This window comes from Enhydra lutris, unplaced genomic scaffold (genome assembly GCF_002288905.1).
Source record: "Enhydra lutris kenyoni isolate GAN:26980312 unplaced genomic scaffold, ASM228890v2 scaffoldscaffold2, whole genome shotgun sequence".
Taxonomy (NCBI): domain Eukaryota; kingdom Metazoa; phylum Chordata; class Mammalia; order Carnivora; family Mustelidae; genus Enhydra; species Enhydra lutris.
In genome coordinates, this window is record NW_019154086.1 from 15,795,004 (window position 1) to 15,820,989 (window position 25,986).

The 25,986-nt window shown below is 36.4% G+C and overlaps 1 protein-coding gene across 2 annotated transcripts in view; it reads right to left on the reverse strand.

Moving 5' to 3' along the window:
• The window catches only part of LOC111148153 (N-acetylated alpha-linked acidic dipeptidase like 2), a 1,315,835-nt gene that overhangs the window by 674,247 nt on the left and 615,602 nt on the right, over nucleotides 1-25,986 (reverse strand). The gene's annotated exons all lie outside the window — the stretch shown is intronic.

Below are 25,986 nucleotides of genomic sequence, written 5' to 3' on the forward strand. Positions count from 1 at the left end.
TAGGTTTGATTTGGCTTTTTGTTTATTGTTTTATTCATGTGTTTTGTTTTTTTTTTAGATTCCATATGTGAGTGAAATCAAGGTATTTGTTTTTCTCGGTCTGACTTATTTCACTTAGCATGACATCTTCTAGGTACATTCATGTTGCTGCAAATGGCAAAATCTCATCCTTTTTATGGCTGTGTAATTATCCCATTGTATATGTGACTTTCAAAATAAATGTAGAATCCAGTATCTTCAAACCACTTCCACTGATGCCATACTAGTACAAGCCATTACCATCTACCATGTGGATCGGTGCAACAGTCTCCCTCCTCTTCCCTACTTCTTGCCATTTTCAGCAAAGCAGTAGAATACTCCTGTCACGATATAGCTTAGATCACATCACCTTTGTTCAATATCCCCGACTGTCTTCTCCCAACTTTCTCAGATCCAAAGATTAAGAATCAAATTCAACTGACAATGCCCCACAATGCTCTTACCTGTACTATCCAGAATGGCAACTACCAACTACATGTGGCTATTTTAACTGAAACTGAAATCCCATAAAATTAAATATTCCATTCCTCTGTCACAATAGCATATTTTAATGCTATCAAGCATTGAAATGTTCATCAGGCACATGTGACTAGTGACTACCATACTGAATGACACAGACATAGAACATCTCCATCACCACAGAGACTTCTACTGGACAGTGTTTCTCTGTATAATCTACTACACCCCATGATCTCACTGACACAGATACTGACACACTAATATTGACACACATAAATTGCAAGACTGATCTCTAAACTAATTGATTTCTAAATACGCAGCTTTATTGCTTTTCCCTCTACTTCAATAGATTGCCTGTTGAAATTTTATTTACCTTCAAGTTCTATATTGTATAACACCATTTCATAACATTTCTTCGGAACATAGTTATAATCACTGATAATCTCTTCATTCTCAGAACTTTCATACTTTGTTTGGGTGTCTCACATGACACATATTCTACCATGTATGATATCATTTAATGAAAAATTATGGTAACAGTGATTGAGGTGGGTGTGTTGCTTTTGCTCCCTTAACTCTGCATAGATGCCTGATATGTAGTAGCTTTCCTGTGACTGGGAGGCAAAAGCATGAGGATAAAGAAAACTAAGATATTGAGGCTGGCAAACACAATGTTACAATGTGTTTGGGCCCCTGATGGCATCACTGAGCAGCTGAACCAACAAACAGTAATCATCAGGGCTCCAAACATTTTGTTTTGTTTGCTTAAGCCACTGGTAATGAATTTTCTGTTACTTTTAGCTAAAAACAGAATTTATAGATTGCAGGATTTAATTATGTCCTGTTTCTAGACTTTTATTGAACATGGAAGAGACCCCTGTCCAGAGAACGAAGTCAAATATTTAAAAGGAGGGGAACTGAGTTGGACAGTCCACTTAACACACAGACACAAACACACTAAAGATGAGAGATGGGGAGAAAATATAGGCTACCTGATGAAGAGAGTTACTTAGCAGTTACTCTTCATATTTTTAAGAGGAAAAATATCCTTTCATTAGAAAAATGTGTTATACTGTTGGACAAAAAGCGAACAAAAAATGGATCATAATACATGCCCCTTACTCTTAAGAAACATACAATTTGGTAGAAGAAAACAAAACCAATACTTGAGAATGTTTAAATGCTCAGTATTAGTATACTGTCAGAACACAAAATTCACTGTGTTCTTGGCTGTTTGCTAAAAGCTTGGTAAGGGCTGGAGAGGATTCACAGAGGCAGAAGTGCTTGGGCTGATGACTCTTGGAAGGTGAGTAAGTATTCATCAGACATACAGACAAGGGCATTTGAGGCAGAAGCAGCAGCTTGTGCCAAGGACAAAGGGACAGCAAACCATAGGTTGCGTCTGGACAACTGCAGGTAACCCAGCTGAAAACCACAGAAGGAGAAAGTCAGAAATAGAAAAAGGAGCCAGGTCATGCTCTGGAGTCACGATCAGGGATTTGGACATGTTCCTGTAAGCAACAAGGAACATGATGTTGTCAAGAACATTGTCAAGAACTCATTATTTGGACAGATCATCACCTAAGCACTAGTGTGGACAGGCACCGTGCCAAGCACTGGGAACGTAAAAAGCTTTCATGATAGAAATCATGACTTGGGACCACTGCCCTAATGTCTATTAGCACCACCATCCATAAGCTTAACACATGTCCTGAACTGCATTAGTCATTGGCACAGTTCAAAAGTCTGAGCATCTTGCGATCAACAAATATCTCCATATTCTAGATTCTTCTCTTAGTTTAAGGGCTTTTCCAAATGATTTTTGTCCTTCCTATTTCAAATGTTTAAAAAGTAATTTTTAATGATGTCCCTATAAATTTCTTACTGGGTCCAAATAGTGGGTGTGTTATATGTGGGGATGGGGGAGTAGGAATTGATAATAAGGAGAAAGCTGCTCTGTGCCAAACTGCAGACCCCAGAGGGAAGCAAGCCAAATTAAATAGGAGACTCCAAATATATAACTTAAGTTATTAATAGATTACAATTTCTAATAGTTCTCAGGCAGCAGTGCTCAAGGCTCTTTATTTGCCTAGTGATATGCCAACCAGTTTTCTTCTCGAAACTCTCTAGCCAACTTTTACTGGTATTTAATATTTGATTGCTCATCATACCAATTCATAAGCATTTAGAAGGGTAACTTAATATTGTGATGTCTCACCATGCCTTTCAGTAGTGTTTAAAAGAAAAATAAGACCTGGGCGGGGGGGGATGGGAGGAATCAATGCTTGGTTCACAGTCAAGCAAAATACAGGATTCTCATTGGTACCATGTGATCAATTTTTTCCACTACATCAATCAACCCATCACATATCCTTATCACCCTTATCATTGTTGACTGCAGTGGCCAAGTGGCAATCAACTAGGGTACACAGTGGGCATATAATTCTGTCCTGAGGCAATCGTGAATGTAACTTTGTACCAGTATAGTCAGGGGCGTATATATGATAAAAAAACAAAACAAAACAAACTGCTTGTAAAAAGTGCATTCACAAGATGTGTCCCACCTCTTTACTAATTCCCCTAATAATACAAAGCTGAGTGTAATCAATTACCAATTCAGTAAATCATTTTTTACTCTTATTTCCTTTTACTATTGCAACATGTCACCACTGTGATGTTAAATTAGGGGGAAAAAAAAGGAAAGAAAGAAAGAAATGCAGGATCACAGACAAGAGAATGAAACCAGTGAAAAGTAGCAGGAGTTTGTCTATTTTTAAGAGTCCCTCCCAAACACTGGCCTCTATTCTGAAGTAGGGTAAAGAAAAGAGTACAGTCCAGTAAAGTTGAAGAGTAAAACCAATCTGTTGCTAGAGGGAAAGCTCTGAAAAGCCCACCTCGAATCCAGGCTTGTCCTGGCTCAAGGAACTGTGGTATGAGATCTTACATCGGAAAGGTGTCCAGGTGGCTAACTAAAATAGTAAAAGACATTAACTCAGAACTATAAACAAATTGTGATATTGATGGAAATGTCAGTTTGAATTTTAACTGGATGTTGGCACCATCTGGATCCTGCCCATAAAAGAACCATCATTTCCACTTAGTATCATAAAAAAGGGTGTGCTTCAGTTTTTGGAATCAGGAGGGACATTATATAGGTACAGCTGTGACCACTGGAGTCCACTAATAAAGTGCTGTCTTTTCCCAATTCAGAATAGGTAGCCAAGATAAGTTCCTCTCCACAGCTTGCCCCAAGCTCTGGTTATGAACATTATTACATCCACTTTGCAGACCAAGAGGTAACTAGGGACTGCAATAAGGTGAGTTTGAATTTCTAACCAGAAAATTGCATATGTGTTCATTCTTAGGTCAAGTACAGGGTTAAAGAAACGAAGACAAGTTAGGTGCCAACTATGTAGCCATATCAAAAACCTAGCTGTCACTAATACCTTTCATATTCCTATGAGGATTTAGCCATATCGTTAAGACCAGACTTAGTAAATGTTTCCCCATGTGGTATGGGAACAGGTGCAACCTGTCACTTGTCTTCAGCCAGGATCAGAGAAGATATCAACCTAAACTAGAAAGAATTAAATCTTAATAATCATTTCCCAGAATGTTGGATATCACATCAAAAGTCGAGGTAAAAAAGGAAATTATCAGAGAAACCAGAAGGGCTGTCTATGACTCCATCAATAATTCTTTTAGTGAATTAATAGCTTTATGAAAAACTTATGAATCAGGACACCATTTGTTGGATGATTAATTTTTTTATTAGTCCAAATTAGTCTCACTCTATTTGAAAACTGACTTTTTAAGGTTATAGTTTTATGACAAGAGTTAATTTGGACAGTTTTATCATAAACCAATTAGCTAACTCAGGTTTTGTTTGGAATTTGCAAAGAAAACAAAAGGCTAACAAACAGATTATAGCACAGGTGTTGAAAATGGCTACACTTTTCAACTAGTTGTGTTACAATCATGTAGACATAGCTTAAGTGAACTGAATTGAAAATAACAGCCTTTTTATTGGAAGACCATTGTAACACACAATTATTAAAATTGATTAATACTTGGGTCAATGCAATTTCATTATCTCTGATCGATTTCAAGCATTACTTTTTAATGGCCTTCACTCTTGTCATTTCAGTTAGAACTGCATGAACACTAGCTTAGTGGAACAACACACAGTCCTTTTTTTACGAGATTAAGCTCTCTGTTTTAATAACAGGTCCCAAATGAATTGAGTGCCTAAATGCAGAAGACCAGATGATTCACAAACATTGTTGAGAAATCCATACCTTTTAGAGGATTTGTTTTGATAGATTTTTATGTTTATAATGCCAGAAAAAAAACTGCACATAAACAGGGGTTGTAATTACATTATAGTCCATAGCATTAGGCTTTGTTTAAAAATAGACACCCAGGAAATGGTTGTTAAATGATTGCAAGGAAAATATAGAAAAAAATATATAATCTGACCCAAAATTATCTTTTCCTCAGAGTCAGGAAAGTATAATCTGGAAGAACTCAGAGCCTTACTTCTTTGCCAACTGCTAAAAAGCAAATCCTCATGATGTTACCTCTAAAATACCATCTAAATTCATTCTTTTTCTTCAATTTCCATGGATTTTGCTTTGATTCAACCTTCAACAGCAGTGTAAACAATAACTTGAATTATTTCAACACCCCCTTTACCTCCTCATCCTGGTTTAACTTTTTCCTCATATAATCCATCTTAAACATTGTTTCCTATTCTTGTTTTAAAATATGTATCTCATTGACTCCTCAGCTGCCAGATTAAAAATAAAACAAGGCAAACCAAAAACATTTTTAAATGGCACATAAACGCCTTCATAATCTGACTACTACCTGTACCTATCTCTTTCCTCTTCTTCCTCCTCCTCTCTCATTCCCTCCTTACTCCCCCTCTTTCTCAAATCAGCTTACCTCCACATATCCTACCTAGAAACAAAGCCACTTCCAAATATTCCATATAAGTCTACCTTTCTGTCTTATACCTGGATTTCTGTTTGGCCCTTTCTCTGCCTGGAAAACTCCTGTAAAACTCGTTCTGATTTTTACCACCCTTCTATGAAGCTATCCCTGTCCTTTAAAACCATGTTATCAGTTATTACCCCAGATATTTCCACAAATCTTGTTTATATCACATTTTATTCAAATTATATCATTTCATCAAAATTCCCATCTCCTACCTCCTAATAGTCTTTGAGGTTTTTGAATCCAGGAAGCCCAATTTATGTATTTTAAAATTTTCTGTGTCCTAATATCTCCTGAACTATAAACATAATGCTTAATAATGTCCACTGAATTAATGTGTGGAATACAATTTAGGAATTTGGGTTTATTATTCAATTGATACAAAATATATTTTAATTATGAAAATCCCTAAGTGTTATAAGCAATAATTTAACTTCTTGATAGCTATTGCCCAGCACATCTTATCCAAGAAGGTAAAAATTGGGACATTTTAAGAACATACTTTACAAAACTGATTATATCTCCATACCTGAGCTATAATCTTGAGTCTAAGATCCACAGGAAGAATCAATATCATCAAAGCAGTAATCTTGGGAGATAAATGGGCTGCTGGTGTCATTCCCCATTTTTCATGATATTGTTATAGCTGAGATAGTGCAGAACTATAATCTATCCTGACAGGACTCACTGATCCAGAACCTATTGCAGATTTTTATAACTTGCATTTTTAAAAATGCATTAGAAACTTTGATTTCGACATTATAGAGTATTGAATAAAAGAGACAACTAAGTAAGTCATGGTTCTCATGTGTGTGACACAGTGGACTGGTCTATTACCACTTGATGGTTTATCACTTCCTGCCCACCGTTGTCTTTAAAGCACACCATTCAGTGATTACAAAGTGAAAATTCCTTATTCCAAGGCTACTTTTATTATTGTTATGCCTTGTTTTTTTATTTACTATCCAAGCCCCACTAGCATACTCTTTCTTTAAAATAAAAATTTTACTTTTTAAAAAAATTTTAGTACACTTGACATGAGATATTGTATTAGTTTCAGGTGTACAACATAGTTTTTCGACGATTATGCTCATTACAAAATGTGTAGTTACCATCTGTCACCATACAACACTATTACAATGTTATTGAGTATAGTCCCTATGCTGTAATTGTCATCCCTGTGATTTATTTTATAACTGGAAGTTTGTACCTCTTAATCCCCTTCACCTTAATTCATTACTGATACACAAAGCAGGCAATTAATTTCAGTTCTGTGACCTCTCTATACCCACTGCTGAAATTTGGGAGAACATTTTAAGCTATTCAGAATGTTGAAATTCTAAAATCTGATGTGGGAGAAGCAAAATAAACAAGTATCGAAGCAGTAATATTCTACTATCTTTTTCTCACTTAGAAACCTTGAGATTCCCACAACCCATAAGTATAGCAAATACTTTCTAAGTGGATCATTTTCAATCCATCAAAATACAAAAGAAACTTACATTTACTGCCTAAAAGTAATATCTTTTATGCTAACATTATCCTTGTAGATTTTGTATAAAAGTATTATTAGGACAAGCATGTTATCTGTTATTTGCACATGTGCAGAGTCTTATATATAACTTGAGAAAATTTCTTGTTAGTATCTTTTACTTAAACAAATAAAAGTAAAGCCAAGTTCATGTGCTAATCACCACATGCCTTAAAGAGATTCTGGTGCCAATATGGCAAACACACACACACACACACACACACACACACCAAAAACACAATTTTTATTTATACTTTGCTAGGGCTCTGAGAGACCAATGCTCCTGTTAAAAGCTCAAACTGTATCTAGTCGTCAGTGTCATTTGTAAAAACTAATGGAGAAATAGGTATTTCTTTCTGAAAATGTAATTCTAATATGTAACAGATACAATGAATATCTAAGTAATTTGACAGAAATAGATTTTATATTTAGTCAATATGTCTTAAACAAACATCTTTATTTTTCATTTAATATCACATTTATAGAAGCTTGAGTTTCAAAAATCCATTTTAGTTTACCATAAAAATTTGGGAAGGGACACAAATCAGTTAAACCTATGAACTGTTAAAAAGAAAGCACAACTGTGAGAAGTTTCCTGATTTGAGTGGGCTGCAATTAATTACTGTAGCCAGGACATGTTACCTTAGAGATTTTTCTCATTGCTTACATATCATAATCGGTCTCCTGCCCCACAAAACAAACACTACATAATGAGTAACATCCCAGTCTTTTCAAATATTAGACATAATTTTTCATTCTAAGGATATCTAAATTCCATTGCATTATTGTGACATTCCAACCATGGCTAAGGGGTTTGGGATTTAGACTGCAACCCAGAATGTCTATTTTAGTTCTAACACTCCACTTTCTTGTTTTTAATTACCACCCGGTGATTAGTAATGCCTCATCATAATATCATAAAGCATAGCTAGTTTTTCAAGGCCCGAAATAACTCTAAGTAAAGGGGTGACACTTACATGGTTAGTACACATTTAGAAACTAGATACGTATCGAGGACAATGAAAAATAAATCCATTAGTTTCACGTCGGCCTAATAATATATAGCCCATAGACTAAAGAGAATACTCTATGTATTCTCTATATCCTATTTCAAATTATTAGTATTCCTACCCCTTTCAGGCTGCCCAGGGTTTTCCTCAGGTTTGTTTTGACTTATCGGAGTTTATTTTTGCTATAAAGCTAAATTCAAGTGTTGAAAAGCACTACTGTCACACCCATGTGATTTAATTTCCTTTAATGAGAATTCTCTTTCTCCTGATGGCACTTTTGTCTGTGTATTACTACAATGATAATAGTTGATTTCTACAATTGGGACATATTATTCTCTTTATCCCTCAAGAAGATTTAAAGCTCTTTGAAAGCAGATATTATACCGCATTCTTCTGAGAACTCCACTTCTACTACCTACCTACTGTGGGAAGCAGGTATTTAATATATTGAAGTAATTTACTAAGTCCTGACAAATCTGAGCCAAAGATGAAACTTGACTCTACATGAGGTGTTCTCTCATATTTCTGCACATCCCATGAGACTCGCTTTGCTCAAAACAATCTTTCCAAGGATATGCATGTAGTACACAGCCTTGAAAGATATAGATCGTATCCCCTCCATAGAAAAGGACAGGCTTGTTTATAGACCTGGAGAAAAAAATGAATATATTGTCTCCCTCGAGAATGGTTACCATCCAGTATAAAAGATTTAGGATCCTGGAGCACCTGGGTGGCACAGTCAGTTAAGGGTCTGACTCTTGGTTTCGGCTCAGGTCAAGAGCTCAGGGTTGTAAGATCGAGCCTCACGTGAGCTCCGCACTCAGCATGGAATCTGCTTAAGACTCTCTCTCCCACTCCCTCTCCCTCTGCCCCCCACCCCTCAAACAAGTAAATAAATCTTAGGGAAAAAAAGATTGAGAATCCCTAAGTTCAGAGTTCTTCTTCTGTAACATGACTACTACATGTTCAGGTATCAAATCACCCTCTTTACATCACCCTGTGGGAAGTGGGGCTCAAAGAATTCATGCAAACACAACACTTATGTTGCTTGCTATGCTGTAATAAACTATCTTCCATCTTTGATTCAGGGCTCTCTGCAAGTGTCCATGAAATTATGACAGACTAACTTGTTATCTCGGACTTTCCACAGATATTAACAAATTCTAGGCAAGAAGAACTGATACCCACATGTAGTCCCAAAGCCTGAGAATTTTAATCAAAATTGGGAAGTAGATACAAAATCAGTTTTGTATATTATGCCCCTTGTTTCAGCATTTGTCTTTGTGTGTGCACTTCTCCACTAATGTTCCACCGACACATACGGCACTGACTGCACACCTGACGGCAGTAAATGCCTCCTGTGAAAGTCACAGCTGTGACTTCACACCATCTCTGCACTGCCCTTCCTGTTTTCAGTCTCTCCCTGTCTCTAGTCTATCCTTCGGAGAGTGAGCTTCTCAGAAGGCATATCTGGTCTTGTAATTCTCCCACCCAAAACCTATTGATGATTTCTTATTGTTTCAGAACTAACTTCTAACCATCCACTGTGCTCCAAAGACTTCTATGAAATTCTCCTAACTTACTTCTCAAGGTTTTACAGTACAATTTAAGAAGGGACTTCTGGAATGCCTGGGTGGCTCAGTCAGTTAAGTGTCTGCCTTTGGCTCAGGTCATGATCCCAGGATCCTGGGACTGAGTCCCCCACTGGGTTCCTTGGTCAGGGGGGAGCCTGCTTTTCCCTCTTCCTGCAGCTCTCCCTGCTTGTGAGCTCGTGTTCTATCTTTCTCTCTGACAAATAAATAAATAAAACCTTTAAAAAAAATGAGAATGTACTTCTGCTTCTTATCGGTTTCCTGCTGTACTGTGTCAAAATAATGGAGTGTAACTTTCACTAAGGAGATTTAATTTTTCCTCAGTATGAGTGGAGACCAAAGACAATTAAATGTATTTGTAAAGTGCAAAAATTTGCTTTATAGATATGATCGTGCATTTGGTACAAAAAACAAGTATTATTTTGGCTGACATCAAAATTCTCAGAGAGAGAACTTTTTTAGGAAAATACTTAGGGGCACCTGGGTGGCTCAGTGGGTTAAGCCTCTGTCTTCAGCTCAGGTCATGATCTCAGGATCCTGGGATCGAGCCCCACATCAGGCTCTCTGCTCGGCAGGGAGCCTGCTTCCCCCTCTCTCTGCCTGTCTCTCTGCCTGCGTGTGATCTCTTTCTCTCTGTCAAATAAATAAATAAAATATTTTAAAAAGAAAAAAAAAAGGAAAATACTTAAATATGGAAAGCGGGACTAAAGCCATCCCCTGGAAGACAACCAGAAAAAAAAAAAGTAGCAACGTGAACTTGGGAGAATAGAGAGAGGAAGACAGGGGAGAAAGGGAACAGACCTGGGCTGGGCCACATTCCAAGAAAGCAGCCTATGAAGGAGGGTGATCAGTGAGGAACTGCCACTGGGGGATGGTTAAAGACCTTTCACTAACAAAAATAACAGTCACAGTAATAAATAACAGATAATATTGTTTCTCACATGCTATGTTCTAAGTACTTTTTATGCCTTTATATGAAGATCAGACTATTATTACCCACATTTTATAAATGAGGAAACTGTGTCATCATAAGTTGAAGAAATTGTTCGGGATCATACAGCTGGATGGAGTGGAGCAGGGATTTGATCCCAACCAGACTGATTTCACATCATCTCAAATTTGTTTGAGTTGCTGTGATATAAATTCCCTTGACTTAAACCTTAAAAAGAACAAGATGCTCCCATTAGAGAAATGCAGTATTGGCACTGCAGGTAATAGTGATATGTGTGGAATGATGCTAATTTATGTTTCCCCAATTGTCTAGAAAAAGCTTCCAGTGTTGCAGGAAGTCACCTGTGCTAAAGTGATTTGTGAACCACAGTGGAGGAGTGAGGACAGCTTCAGGATGAAACCAATTCAAGAGCAGTCAGAAACCACGTCTTTATTATTTAATTTTCTCAAACTTACCCTTGCAGCTGCCTTAAAAGGAATCATAGGGTGATACCTAGATCACTAGCACAGTACCTGAGTTGATATTGATGTCAACAATAGCTTTAGGGGCAAATTCCTATTTTCCTGCACTGTGGAGGGGGGTGTGTATTTCAGAAGCACTAGACATAAACACTCTTATGACAGAGCTGTATTAAATAGTTTAATCCACAGAAAACTACTGTGTGACCTCTATATCAAACACTGAGTATGCAGTTTAAGTCTAGGTTCTGGAAAGTCCTGGGGACCTGTGCAAGGTCAGGTGAGACCTAGAGTGTGCTTGGTTTTCTGCTAAGTTTTGCAGCTCTGTCTGGATTCACCTCCATGTGTTTACTTTGCTTCCAAGATTTGGATTCTGGCTGGATCAATATTACCCAGCAAATCATACCCTTTTTCCCAGGGCTTGAACACAGCCTTCATAAAATATAGGAAAAAGACCTCTCAGATCTGAAGAGCTACATAGTCATTTCTCCACAGGACTATCGTTGACTCCTTCTCCCATTAGCTTAGGCTATAGCACCTTTTCTTCCCTTATAAGAATTTTCTAGACTAGATTCTCATGGTAGTATTGCCTTTATTGATTACTTTCTAACCCAGGTTTCCAATCCAGAAACCCTCTCTTAAATCACCAGGCAGAAAGAAAACAATTCATTTTGATTGTTTCATCTTATTTCTCTCAATCCCAAACTGTTGTCTAGCTTTCCTAATTTTTTTAATTATCCTATGTCATTTTCACAGCTTTCTTTTTTTCTCCAGGCAATCAGCAAATTATTTTCCAAGTGACATTTCTCACAATGCCCAATTTCTTTTCCCTGGTTACAGATCATGGTAGCAATGCTTATTATCGGTATTTTCTGTCACTTAATTTTTCCCTATTCCCAGCACTGGGGTGGCGGGACGGATAAAAAAAAGTTATTTCTGGAATCAGCGGCAGCAATCACTATCTTCTCTACCATTGTGATTGCCAAACAGGTACTACTTTCTTAGAACCCCTGCCTTAAGTCTCCTCAAGTCCTGTGGCCTCAACTTCTCCACATTTCCTGCCAAAAGGGTAATTGAAAAAGGCTTCTGCAGAGCACCTTCCAATCTTATGTCCCTATCCATTAACAGAATGAAATGGCAATATAAGTAGATGTTTAAAAAAAAAAATGTGGATATTTTTGTTTAACTTTTAAATCTGTAAAGCAGCTCTCCTCACTGATACTGCCTGCAGTCTTTTAAAAAAGTTAATATGCACCACTGGGTGTCAGACCATAATTGCATATAATTAGCAAACTGCAACTCTTTCAAAAGATTGCCACTGTTTAAATAAGAACTAAGAACACAAGAGTCCAAGATTAACATATCATATTAGAATGGTTATTTCAGACTGAGTTATAAGAAAGATGTTTCTCTTAGTACTTATACCATACCAGTTCTGCGTGTAATGTGAAATTTATGAAACCAACAACAAAAACAAACAAGAAAAAACAAACTAGGAGATATGAGGCAATCTTCAGAAACAAGGCTATTTTGAAAAGTAAAGCAGAACTTTAAGTAAGTGATTCAATATTCAATAATTTTAAAATGAAGCAGCCATGAAGCACAGGGTTTCTTTCCTTTTCTTTTCTTTTCTTTTTTTTTTTTTTATGAAGCACAGGGTTTCTTACTTGTAAGTTAAATTCCATGTTGAATACTGCAAATGAACAGAAATTCAAGAATGGTCAAAGCTCACCATCCCCTCCCACCTGTTGCTCCCTGCTAAACTCACTCCTAAGAAGTGGGTTTGTTTCTTTTTTTATTACTCCCTTTGTGTGTATGTGTGTGTTTGTTTTGGTTGTTGTTTGCCACGGTAGCACAAAAAGCACATAAACTAGTAGGAAGAAGAGCTCTATGGCAGTCCTCAGAGCACTGAGAAGGGTCAGGCTCTGCCAAACAGCTAAGCAAGGTGGCAGTTCCATAGGCAGCCTGGGCTAGAGGTGCAGAGGGATTAGTCAATCCTTCAGGAACCCAGTAAATGTCCATTTGAAATTGAACCGATCATTGCAAGTTAAAGTCAATCTCTCTCTCTCTCCCTCCCTCCCTATTTACTTAACTACACGTGTAGTTTTGTGTCACTATAGTTTACATGGTAAAAGGCACGATGACTAAGTCTTGTGATTGTAGGCTAAGGCAGTATTTTTAAAATGGAATGTAAATTTGATTAAGAACAATACAAACCCTTCAGTTTAGAAAGTTGAGATGTCTCTTTTCCATGTAACAGTGCACAGTTTTGATAATGCCCTGAACTCTCTAATAATTTTCTATACAGTGTGCTTATTGTCATGTATGATTTTAATTATTTGACTAAAATGTAATTCAACAATTAAAACCAGGAGAGAGCCATCTTATAGAAATATAGTTTCTCTACTTAAAAGAAGAAAGGAAAGCTTCCATCTTGACCATGTGTTATGCCAGCAGCAACTGATTCAGATCCAGTGAAGGTTCACAGAGCAAGATGCAGAAAAAGTCAGCTAGGGCCTCAGCCAAGAGAAAAAAACAAAAACAAAACAAAACAAAAAAACACACTAAACCACAAGAAGTAGCAGCCTATGAAAACCTGATAAAATTGATCTTGGCTGTCCCACTAGACTAAAATAAACATTTTTCTCCCTCTGCTTTTTGCCTATATGAAATAGTAAGATACATTTTGAAATAGTCAAATTCCAGCATGCCACTGAGACACACTTAGGGCAGCTGTAATAAGGGAATATCTGACATTTCGTCAAATTACAAAAATTATCAGGCTAATAAATTAGAGCTTTTGAATCTATGTAGCAGCTTGAACTACAATATTGGTACAAGCTGATCTTACAAGTTGTTCTCTACAGAATAGTTAATATGATGAAACCAAGTGAAGAAATAGAGAGGAAACGCCCACAGTTATTTTATTTTTATTGAAGGTAAAACCACCTGCACACAGTTCTGTTCAAAGAAAAATGTTCAGTTTCATTTTTCTCTCACAGATAGAAATGTACTCCATAGAATTGGAACTACTCCTTTTGTTTCTTGTTCTATCAGAATTTTGATTTGCATATTTTGGGACATGTTAAGGTGCTCTCTGTGATTTAGAGAGTTTATAAAAAGGTAATTTGATCTCAAATCATAGTTTTCTTTCTTTATTTCTAATACTGAAAGCTGCATCGCCTTCTGAGAAGTGAGCCATGAGGGGAAGACATTAGCTTGTCTTGTATTAGATAATAAAAAAGTTCCACAGGGGACAAGTTACATATTATGACATTGTGAATATAAGGCTCATTTGGATTTAATTCATTACTACATCATGTTGCACAGGAAAGCAATTTTTAAGCAATAGAAGTGCACTTCATTTGTAAAGGACCCAGCTATAACGCACAATCAGTTATTGAAGACAGAAACTGATTTCCCAAATCAGGCATATAAAATTTAATATATTTGCTCCAGTTATAATGAAAGGGAAGGGAAATTGAATGCCTTTTTTTTTTCCCCAGATAAGAATGACACTTTATAAAATTTGGAAAGTGTATTTTTGCTAGGTGAGTTGACTACATTTTTGATGCCACAAACTGGATAAAATTAAAATCTTTAATAAAATATTTGAAATGCCTGTTACCATATAGAATATAATTTCAGCTTTTATCCTTATATAAGTTTAACAGTATTTATTACATTAAAAATAAGATCTGAAATTTATTAATGAAATAAAGGTAATAATGGGCACTATTTTTTTTCATACCAGTACCAATTTTCCATATTGTTCAGTTTAACCCTAAAGGCTAACTAAATTATTCTATGAAAACAAAACAAAACAGCCAAATTGTATTGGTTTATTTAAACTTCCTAAATCTGTATTACTACTACTTAGGATTCTCCAGAGAAAGAAAACCAACAAGATGTACATACATACATACAGAGAGAGACATTATTTTAAGGAACTGGCTTATACAACTGTAGACACTTGAGAAATCCAAAATTCATGGTGCAGACCAGAATGCTGGAGTCCCAGGGAAGAGCTGCAATTCAAGTTCAAAAGCAATTTGCTAGTAGAATTCTCTCCTCTTGCTGAAACCTCTTGTCTTTTTCTATTAAGGCCTTCAACTGATTGGACGAGACTCACCCATTAATTACAATAATGAAGGTAATCTGCTCTACTTAAAGTCTACTGACTTAAATGTTAATTTCATTTAAAAAATAGCCTTTTGCAGGGAAGCCTGGATGGCTCAGTCATTTAAATGGCTTCTTTGGGCCAGGTCCTGATCCCAGGGTGATGGGTTGGAGTTCTGCATCAGGCTCCCTGCTTAATGGGGAGCCTGCTTCTCCCTCTGCCTGCAGCTCCCCCTGCATGTGCTCTCTCTCTCTGACAAGTAATTAAAATCTTAAAATAAAACAAACAAACAAAAAACCTTCTGCAGAAATATCTAGAACAATGTTTGATCAAACATCTGTGCACTGTGGCCTAGCCACGTTGACACATAAAATTAACAATTACACTGTGGTTATAACCATTTAAAATTTGGAAAATAAACTTATCTATCCATTCTGTGATGGTTTCTCAGGATAGAAGCAATGAGGAAGAAGTTTTCATCACCCCTTTTTAGGTATGTGAATTGCTAGACAACTTCCTTTCCTATCACCTAGAAACATCTATTTGAAAAATTTTTAAGTGACTGTAATAAAGTACTTAATTTGATTTGGTAAATATGCATATCATCTATTTTCACATATATTTTCATTAAATTTCCCCTGTAACCACCGTGATGAGATTATAGAATTGATACTTTTATCCACAATTTTCAAGCATTTTGCTTAATTTCTATAGCACGGATTGAGATTTTCAAATTGCATATCTCAAAGGGCCATGTCTACCATTTGAATCTTGATTTTATTGACATTAAAAAGGAACATGAAAGAGAGAAGTATGTAATCAGTTCCCAGCCCTTCTGTATTTAACTTATACTTCACTCTACTAAATGTGATCATTACCAACTTTTCTGTCGCTAGAGTGTCGGGAAGTCAAGTGAATCCACAGGAAACTGACATACTTTATCCTCAGAGAAAAAGGTTTGTTTTTCCCTTGTACTACATCTGACTGATCTTGTTCCCTTTTTGGAATGAATAAGATCAAGAAGTGAACAGATGAAAAAGCATATTATAGCCGATGCAGGAAAGATTGAAGAAATATGTGACAAGTCTTAAGGTCAAACCATTTTCAGGATAGGCAGTCAGTAAGCACAGATGACCTTGATATATTTGATGGAAATATTTCATTGACCATAGAACATAGTCACTGCAAAAGAGTCTTTTCATTATGTAAAATATATTCCTCCTACTAAGAATACAACAAAAGTCAAATTTGAAAAACTAAAATAACAGCATTTTGTTTCTTAACAATTTAACATAGTCCTGATGTTTTACATCAGATAGATTCAGGAAAAAAGGCTAAGAAAAGGACAGGTGTTTACTAGGAAGTTAAGTAACCCAATCTTAGTATGTATCTTTGAGGATTAAAAAAAAAAAAAATTGTGTGTGCCTGGAAGGGAGAGTGGGGCAAGGAATGGGGAGGGAAGGGGGATGGGACAGAGAGGGCAAGAAAGCAGCAAAGCAGGAAGAAAGCAAATCTTCTGGCAGAACTCGACCTAAGACAACCTCTTCTTGGCAGAGCATAAAAAGACTTGTAAGGGGATCTACTTTGTACCACCATAAAATCTGCACTCACAGAAATTACCTTTTTGTGAAATTTTTACTTTCCCTTCTTCTTGATGGCAAAGAATATTCTCTACATTAAACAGAATATCATTTAAAAATGTAAATTGACTGGCCTGCAATATAGTAGATATTCAGCATATGTTTACATAAGGGAAAAGAAAATCCTCTATCATCACAATAAAAAAAATTAGCACAGACTAAGACAATGTAGACAATGACAATGTAGATAAAATATGCTTAGAAACCAAAGTTATTTGTGTGTGTATATGTCATACTATATTATATATATACACACTACATTGTATATCTAAAGTCACAGATATGATTTTAATTTCAAATTCCAGTAATATAGATCCATAACCAGAAACACACATTACTTTTTCTTAAAAAAAAAAAAAAAAAAAAAAGAGAGAGAGAGAGAGAAAAGGAACCACATGCAAGTGAAGGCTTTATCAAGAAGGTCTAGATATTCTAGGTTCATTCTCTCCACAGTAAAGATTTACTGAGTATTTGCATGCTATGACTCAAGTACTGTGCCAGACATATATAGTTCTTTCTCCACTGCAAAGCAGAAGTGATTCATGCAAACAAAAAGAAAAAAAAATGAAACTCTGCAAGTTTCTAGGAGAGAGAGAACTCAATTGGTAGGAGATCGAAACGAACATGAGCCAGACCTCAAAGGATGCCTAGTATTTGAACAGGTCAGGATTGATAAAGTCACTGCAGACAAAAGCCACTGTCAATAATGTGACTCATCCTGTGGGGCATGCTGCTCTTGCTCTGGTCAAATGCCCAAAGAATGTGAAGAGCATAGCTTTCATTGGTTTGTTCATCCAGTCCATTAAGAGAATAGATGTCATTCAGGGTAACACTGAGCAACTCTGAGCGAAGCAGTTCCTTTATCCAAACTCCACAGAAATAAAATACTGTGCATAATTAAGTAAATCTTATACTATGTATTCTTTTTTATGTTTATATTTAAGACAATGTACATTTGTTATCTGGAGAGATCAATGATAGAATAGCTAATTACTTCCTTTAGAAACTGTGACTCTATTACTGTTAAATTCATTCTGTTATTATTTACATAAATTGAATTACTTGCACATTTGTTATACATTTACATGTTTTTCTCCAATTAAAGTGCCAGTTTCTATATTGCCTTTTTCATTTCTCCCAATCTTCCTGCTCTCATTCTCTCTAATACTGAAATTGGCGAGGAACAAAAAAAATTTAAAAGGTAGGGAAGACAGAGACCAAAAAAAGAATACACAACAGAGAAGGACAGACAGATGGCTCGAAAGTGCATCTGGAGACTAGAGGAGAACACTTGCTGACTGCATTACCATCATCAAGCCTTGCATTTGTACAAAAGCAGAACAGCAAAAGTGAAAGTCCCGTAGCATCAGAAGAAAGAAAAATCATGAATTTAAATGAGTCTTTTTTTTTTTAAGATTTTATTTATCTTTTTGACAGAGACACAGCAAGAGAGGGAACGCAAGCAGGGGGAGTGGGAGAAGGAGAAGCAAGCTTCCTGCAAAACAGTGGGCCCGCTGGGGGGCTTGATCCCAGGACCCTGGGCTCATGACCTGAGCTGAAGGCAGATGCTTAATGACTGAGCCACCCAGGAGAGAGCCCCTTAAGGGGTCTTCCTAATGCTCTGAAAACCATGAACGGTCTATGGGCCTCCATGAACTCCACAGACAGCTTTTCTTTAGGCAAGGACTACATTGCCTCCTTCATTTAAGACTGAAGAGAACGTGTAGTTGTCAGCTTTGTTGAACAGGAAACCAGATCAATCATATATTCTTTGATAAAGGGACTACAACACTCTTAAACCAAAGGAAGAGATAAATCATGGGTGATAGATGTGGAAAGGGAAGGATGACAAGATGAAGACACATTTTGAGCACAGGCGAGAAGATGATATTATAAAAGTAAACAAACCTGGTCTCTGGGTTAAAAGAATGGGACAGAGAAGCAGCACTACTGTTTACTATCTTAGGTCAAGGGATGGTAAGTGAAGGTAGGTGGACAACAATTTAGGTGGAAGAGAGAATAATGGATTTCATTTCTAGATATCTTGAAGAGAGATTTTTCTCCCTTCAGGTGATCAGCTTAGAATAAGAAGGCATCATCAGAATATAGTGGATGCTAACAAGAAGGCTAAAATTTTAGACTCCTTAGAAGTATAGGGTAGCTATAAGTCTAGGGTTCTTGCTGCACTTAGCTGGCCTAAAAAGAGTATGAACTTTCCCTTTCCAGGAGAAATTCATTCATACAATTTAAATGAACTAATTCTTACGATGTGATCCAGTATAGGGATAACATAGGACAAGAATGGCAAATCTTCATATGCGCCTCTGATCAATTAATACAGGCTGCCCAGAACGTTGGTTTGAGGAGGACTCTGAGGCAAGGTCTAAGCACAATGAAAAAGAGGATTATGGCTATCATAGACACAGAAGGGTCATATAACAGAAAATAGCAGTATGTGTGCAGCAAATTCACTACTCCTTTAGTTCAATGTCATTAAAGCCACGTAACACAACCAAATAATGTCGATGGCAAAGTTTAATTGGTACTATGAAAGATATCACTCAAATTACAGGTATAACTAATTAAATATACTATTGTCGCCAAAAGGCACTGAATGAGCAGGAAGAGGCGAAAGAAGAAAAGAAAAGGTGGGGGAGGAGGAGGAGGAGAAGCAGCAAAGCAATAGATAAATTTTAAAAGTACATTTCAGAAAAAGAGAAAACTAGATTTGAGAATCCATTTCAATTTAGTATATCAAGTAATTAATAAAATATAAAGTAAATGAAACAATATTGAATGCTACCTAGGTTTTCAGATAAGGTCTTGTTCATCAAGATATGGCTGAAGAAAATTTACATTTCCTACACTTTTAAGAGTTTATTACCAACTTAAAAAAAAAATGTGGTGTTCTCGTTATGTTTGCAAAGATCATTTCACAACATAATGTAATTCATGCTTAATTGCTTGTACCAACCCAGACAGTGATGAAAAATATTGCCTCGTCCAGATAATGCAGACATTTAAAAGTAGATAAAACCAGACAGCTTATTGTTCATTTTATTTTGTTAATGAATGTGTCTACTAAATAAAATCCAGAAAGATGGGGTACCATACATAAAGTAATAGACTATTTTACTCTTGTAATATTTTAAGTTTCTCAACTTGTAAAGGCCATGGAAAGAACCTATAAAGACCATGGGGGAAATTCTTAAAAAAGTAGTTCATACATGCAAAAAGAAATGCAAATGGTCAATTAAGATATAAAAAGTTTGTCAACATTATTTTTGGTCTATCAAAACAAATAAAGGACTGGATGCTTGGCAGCTCTGAAAAGCAATTTGGCAAGACAAAGCCAATAACTAAACAAATTTAAACTCCCTGAATCTGTGATTTGTTTCCAGGAATCTATCAGAAAAGAATAATTAAAGAAGCAAAGACATATGTACAAGATTATGCTGAGTGAAATAAGTCAGGCAGAAAGAGTCAATTATCATATGGTTTCACTTACTTGTGGAGCATAAGAATAACACGGAGGACATGGGGAGATGGAAAGGAGAAGTGAGTTGGGGGAAATTGGAGGGGGAGACAAACCATGAGAGACTGTGGACTCTGAGAAACAAACTGAGGGTTTTGGAGTGGTGGGGGTGGGAGGGGGTAAGCCTGGTGGTGAATATTATGGAGGGCACGTATTGCAAGGAGCACTGGATGTGGTGCATACACAATGAATTTTGAAACACTGAAAATTAAATTAAATTAAATTTTTAAAAAAAGAATGTTTGTAAAAGCAACCTAAATGTTCATTTATAAGAAACAGGTTCAATAAATTTATGACATCTGTATAATAGAATACCAGCAGCATTTTAATATAATGATTTAAATCTATGTTTATTGGCATTAAAAATGGTTCTAAATATATTATAGGTTAAAAAAATTCTAAAGCAGATACGAAAGGCATATATGTGTTATAATACAATTTTGGTTATTGATTGGAAAAGAAAGAAAATGATGAAAGAGGGGGAAAGGAATATGGGTGGCTTTTTATTAATTCTAATTTTCTCTACATATTTTACTTGTAAGTAAGAAAAACAACAATGTTCTTTCTGTTTAAAAAAGAACAACAACAAAAAAAATGCCATGTTAGCCATAATTAAAATACAGCACATGTTTTCTTTCTCACCATTTCACAGCTTCTATAGCTGTCAAAAGTCAACATATTCCTGCATTCAAAAATATACTAAACTTCATTAGTTCATCCATTTCAAATGTTTTATTATTATAGTATTATATTTAGTAACTAAAGTTTGAAGTTAACATCCTTTACTCAGCAATGTGCTTATGATCTTTAACACATACACACACACACAGAGGTCATTCATTCGACAATACATATGATAAATATGTGATAAAGGCTCAATGACTTCATTATATAATATACATAAAACATTAGACCTGCCACACTGAAGCTTCTTCTTAGTTAAAGTGCTCTCTCAACAGCTCTAGGTTAACGTGTTTTATACAAGGTGACCAGCATCTCAGCTGGCCAAAGCTGAGTAGACCAAGGATAAACACTTGACTCAGGGCCACAGATGCCTTTGGTCCTCAAAATAAAATTTCATTCTGGGGAATAGGAACAGTAGAATCATATACTGGGGGATAGAGCAGCTGGTGCTGGGAGAAGAAAAAAAAATAAGGCAAACAAAAAGTGGTAAAGATGGAAATGGAGCTAAGTTACTTTGGTGCTTCAACAGTTCAGTGAAAATCAGAGGAGTATGGTTATTGAGGTCTCTGGAATGGACTGGATCCTGAGTCTATATTAATAAGGCCTGATCAAGTGAATAATTCCTATTCACAGATTATTGGATGGGCCTAGACTTCTCTTTTGATGCTTACAATAAACTGGCATCATCTAAGTGGTTACCTATTCCAACACACCAAAAGCATAGAATTAAACAACTTTCAACAGCCTTTTTTGAGGCTGACTCATCAGAATGTTTCTGCTATATATCTGAATACAGCCTTTTGCTTACACAGAAGCTCTGTGGAAGAGATAAACCAATAATGTAAAAAGTTAAGGTATTTTTTTCTTTTTTTAAAGATTTTATTTATTTATTTGAGATAGAGAATGAGAGAGACAGTATGGCGGTGGGGAGGGTCGGAGAGAGAAGCAGACTCCCTGCTGAGCAGGGAGCTCAATGCAGGACTCAATCTTGGGGCTCCAGGATCATGACCTGAGCTGAAAGCCATCACTCAACCAACTGAGCCACCCAGGCACCCAGGCGTTTTTTCAAATAGCAACAAGTTACACATAGACAGAAGGGACTGAGAGAATCAGATTAATATATACACACATACATTTACACATGCACTAACATGGTCTTTATATTCCTATGCTAATCTTGAGCATGTCTACAAACAGGATCAAGTGTAACTAAACTGATTGGTTTTCTTTTATTTGGCCAATATACCAAGTCCTTGGCTTAAGTTAGTGTATTATGTGGGCTTTATTATGGGATAATTAGGTTCTTAAATTAGGATATACAGTCAATATGTCTATCAATGATTCTCTATGAATCATTCAAATATGTACTTTTCTATAATACTGAACATAAAAATAGCCCATGTGTTTCCTCTACATTAGACAACTTTTAACTCAGGGAATAGAATCATAAAGTACTTTTCTTCTCTTCCATTTACATTTATTCATTGGGGCTAGTTTTTTTCTTATTCCTAGAATAAAACAAAACAAAACTCCATTAAGCCTGGTGACTATTATGTGACTTGAGTTCCTCTAGTGTGTAATTAAAATGTTCATTGTCATTTAGTAGTCAGAATTTTGAACTTGTTCCCACTTTGACCATCTTCAAAGTGGAAGCCCTGAAGTCAAAGACAGGAGAGCATTCAGCTTCTTTGCTTTGTGTGTCTGTAACTTCAGGGCTGAAGCAAGTGAGAATAGGTAAAGAGGGAGCAAAAGGTTCTCACCTGACAGATACTCTCATGTATGGCATGGTACCTTCTGAATCCAGCTAGCCTTCAGGGTTGTCAGAGTTGTCACCTGGCCTTTCCTCTTGTGTCTGCCTTGTGGGTGTTTTGGAGACCCATTTGTCCCACTCCTGGGGACTTCTCACCTTCCTTTGATGTGGGTAATATATTCTCCTCCAGCTCCGATACTTACTCATTCCACAGCCCCATACTTCTAGCTCTGCCTGACAAGTTCTTTTTAGCCATCCAGGAAGCTTTATTGGAAAATATCTGTAAGATACCCCCTCTTCCACATCTCTCATCTCCCCAACCCCTAGTCCATTTGGGCTTTTGTAACAAAATACCACAGACTGGTTAGCTTATAAACATTTCTGATAGTTCTGGAGACTGGGAAGTCTAAGATCATAGCACTAGCAGATTAGTGGCTGGTGAGGTCCCTCTTCCTGGTTCATAAAGAATACCTCCTCACTGTGTCCTCACATGGTAGAAGAACTAGGGAGGTCTGTGGGGCTTCCTTTTATAAGATCACTAGTCTTATTTGTGAGAGATATATGTTCATGACCTAAACACCTCCCAGAGGTCTCATCTCCTAATACCATCATATTGAGGATCAGGATCAAAACATAAGAATGATGGGTGGAGGCACAATCCTAGTGATGCTCTCTCTCCTATTCATTCACATTCATATTTTCTGTCTGTCTGTTTGCCTGGATAGAGTCCATAGAAGCAAACTTTGCCATAGGCCACCCCAAACCTCTTCTTTTGTACTTTTATCAGCAACTAACCAGTCTATCTTTTTACTTAGACTTCTTAGTAGGACTCAGGGACTCTGTGTGAGGCAGCTATCAAGTTCTTCCAAGTAGTTATATTTAACCCTTTTTTCACTGGACTTGAAGCTTCCTGCTTGAGAAGAAATTGGGACTTAACACCATTAGCATCTCTCGAAAAAAAAAAATAAAAAAAAAAAAAGAAAAAGAAAAAAAAATCTTCTGTATCCACTTTTCTATTTTTTAGCTTCTCCAACCTTTCATAGGCTAAAACCGGGTGATCATCTCAGAGAATTATGTTACCCTCCCCAGCCCCAAGTTCTGCATGCTGGTCCTAATCAGAAACACAGTACCAATTGTCTTCAAGCCTCAGCTTTAACTGAGACATCAACAGTGTACTTTAACATTTTTATAGTTTTTGGTTTTGATATATGAGTTGTCATTTTTTTAAAATCAGAAAACAGTATATCCTCTGAGTAACTATATATAAAATAAATATATTTTATAATATAAGTAGGTATTATATTAATAATGTTTTGAGTATAATAATATGAAAAAAACAAATGGTAAGTTAAGTGATTTTCAAAATACATAATATAATTGATCAATTAAATACAGATCTATTTCTCACTTATTCAGGCATTTATTTCTTCCCTTAGAAAAATACTTATTCAATGTCTGCTCTACAATAGGAATCTATTGCAGGGCTGGGCAAATTTGGTTCACTCCCTCATGGAGTCTCCAATATAATCTATTATAAAAAGAGTATCTTTTATATTGCACAATTTTTGGATGTTTGGAAAGAACTGACATAGTCTTAAGAGCATGGGCAGAGATGGAAAACCAGTAAAGAAGAGAGAGAGCAACGGATGCACAAAAAACAGTCTGCCAATAAGAGCTCAAAACTGATCATAAATTGGTGAAAAGTAGTAGTAGGAAGGAACCTGTGACATACAGATTGTGTAGGCTGAGGTAACTTAATAAATGCAGGTACTTGTAATAAGGCACGTTGTTAGCATGACTATAGGGAAAAGGTAGTTTGGGGATGAGAACACGCTATTTGGAGAAAGTTGCTGTAAACATATTTGTACCAAAATATTGATTAAAGAAAAATCTCTTATCTCAATAAAGAAAAATATGCAGCTATCTGATGGAGTGCAGTTATGAATGTATCCAACCACTGAACACTGCCTGGTAATATAATTGCTAGTGGTTATATTTTTGTAGCTAGCTTTGAAATATATGTATTTTATTGGTTTTTAAGTTAAAGAGGAGAAAATACGCCTTACTGTCATGCAACTTCTATTCTGAGAAAAATGAATATTTTTATTTAATTATATATTTAAAATTTTAGAATCAGCTGCCTGTTTGCAGAAAGGACATAAATCAGTTTTTAAAGTTGTCTGCAATGCTGGGGGAAAAAAATAAGGCAAAGAAAGCAAGAGAAAGAAAATAAATAAGTAGGCTGGTTAGTACACAAAAGGCATATAGACCCCTTCTCCCTCTCCCCTTGTTCCAGAGAGCTGACCCCTTCAGAGAGAGTTTCCCAGGCTCTGAGTCAGCAGTATCCCTGCTGGGGTCAGCCAGTGGGACAACCAGTAGGATGCTACAGAACAGCAGAAATGGAAAAGCTGTGGTACTTCTTACTTTTTCTTTGCCTTCAGTAGCCGAAGCTACATCTTCACCCCCCTGCATTTGTGTATATAGAAATTTCAGCTTCCACCAAGTCACCCCAGTCCCTTTATCTCTTTAGCCTAGGCTTAGTAATGGCTTCTTTTCTTTGGGCTGCCTCACTGTCCTGACTGACTGCCCTCTCAGATTTTTATCTTTGATGGAGTAATTTCTCTCCTTTCAGTGCCCTCTGCTTTAAATATTCAGAGAGTTTTCTGTTGTCTGTTAGATCATGACTATTACAATTACTCATTATAAGATAATGGGATATCTCTCAGCTCAATTCTATATAAACAGTTTTACATAGGGAAATATCATGGAAAGTCTTATCTGTATACTACCTGTTTATGCAACAATGAATAGCAGACACAGAAGGGTACAGCAAACAAATTGCCATTAGTCATTCAGATGTGATCTTTAGGAAGAAAATAATAATTCACCAACATCAATACACGTGACATTCCAATACATAGATTCAATGACACATTTTCAGTGGGTATGTTCCCTAGAAGATCCCTAAAAATGCACATATGCCAACACCTTGGCAGTAATGAGTACATGTAATACAGGAAGACTATCCTGGGGAAGCAGTAACCCTCTCACTCCTCTATGTCCATGATTCACTTACGACTGTCCTTTCTTGGCACATATGGAAAATACACGGGAAAGCTGCTTTCCAATTCTTCATTTCATTAAAAATGTAACAACTCACCAAAGTTTCAAGATAACCTTTGCAACTCAACAAAAGTTTCAAGTTACCCACTAGTCAT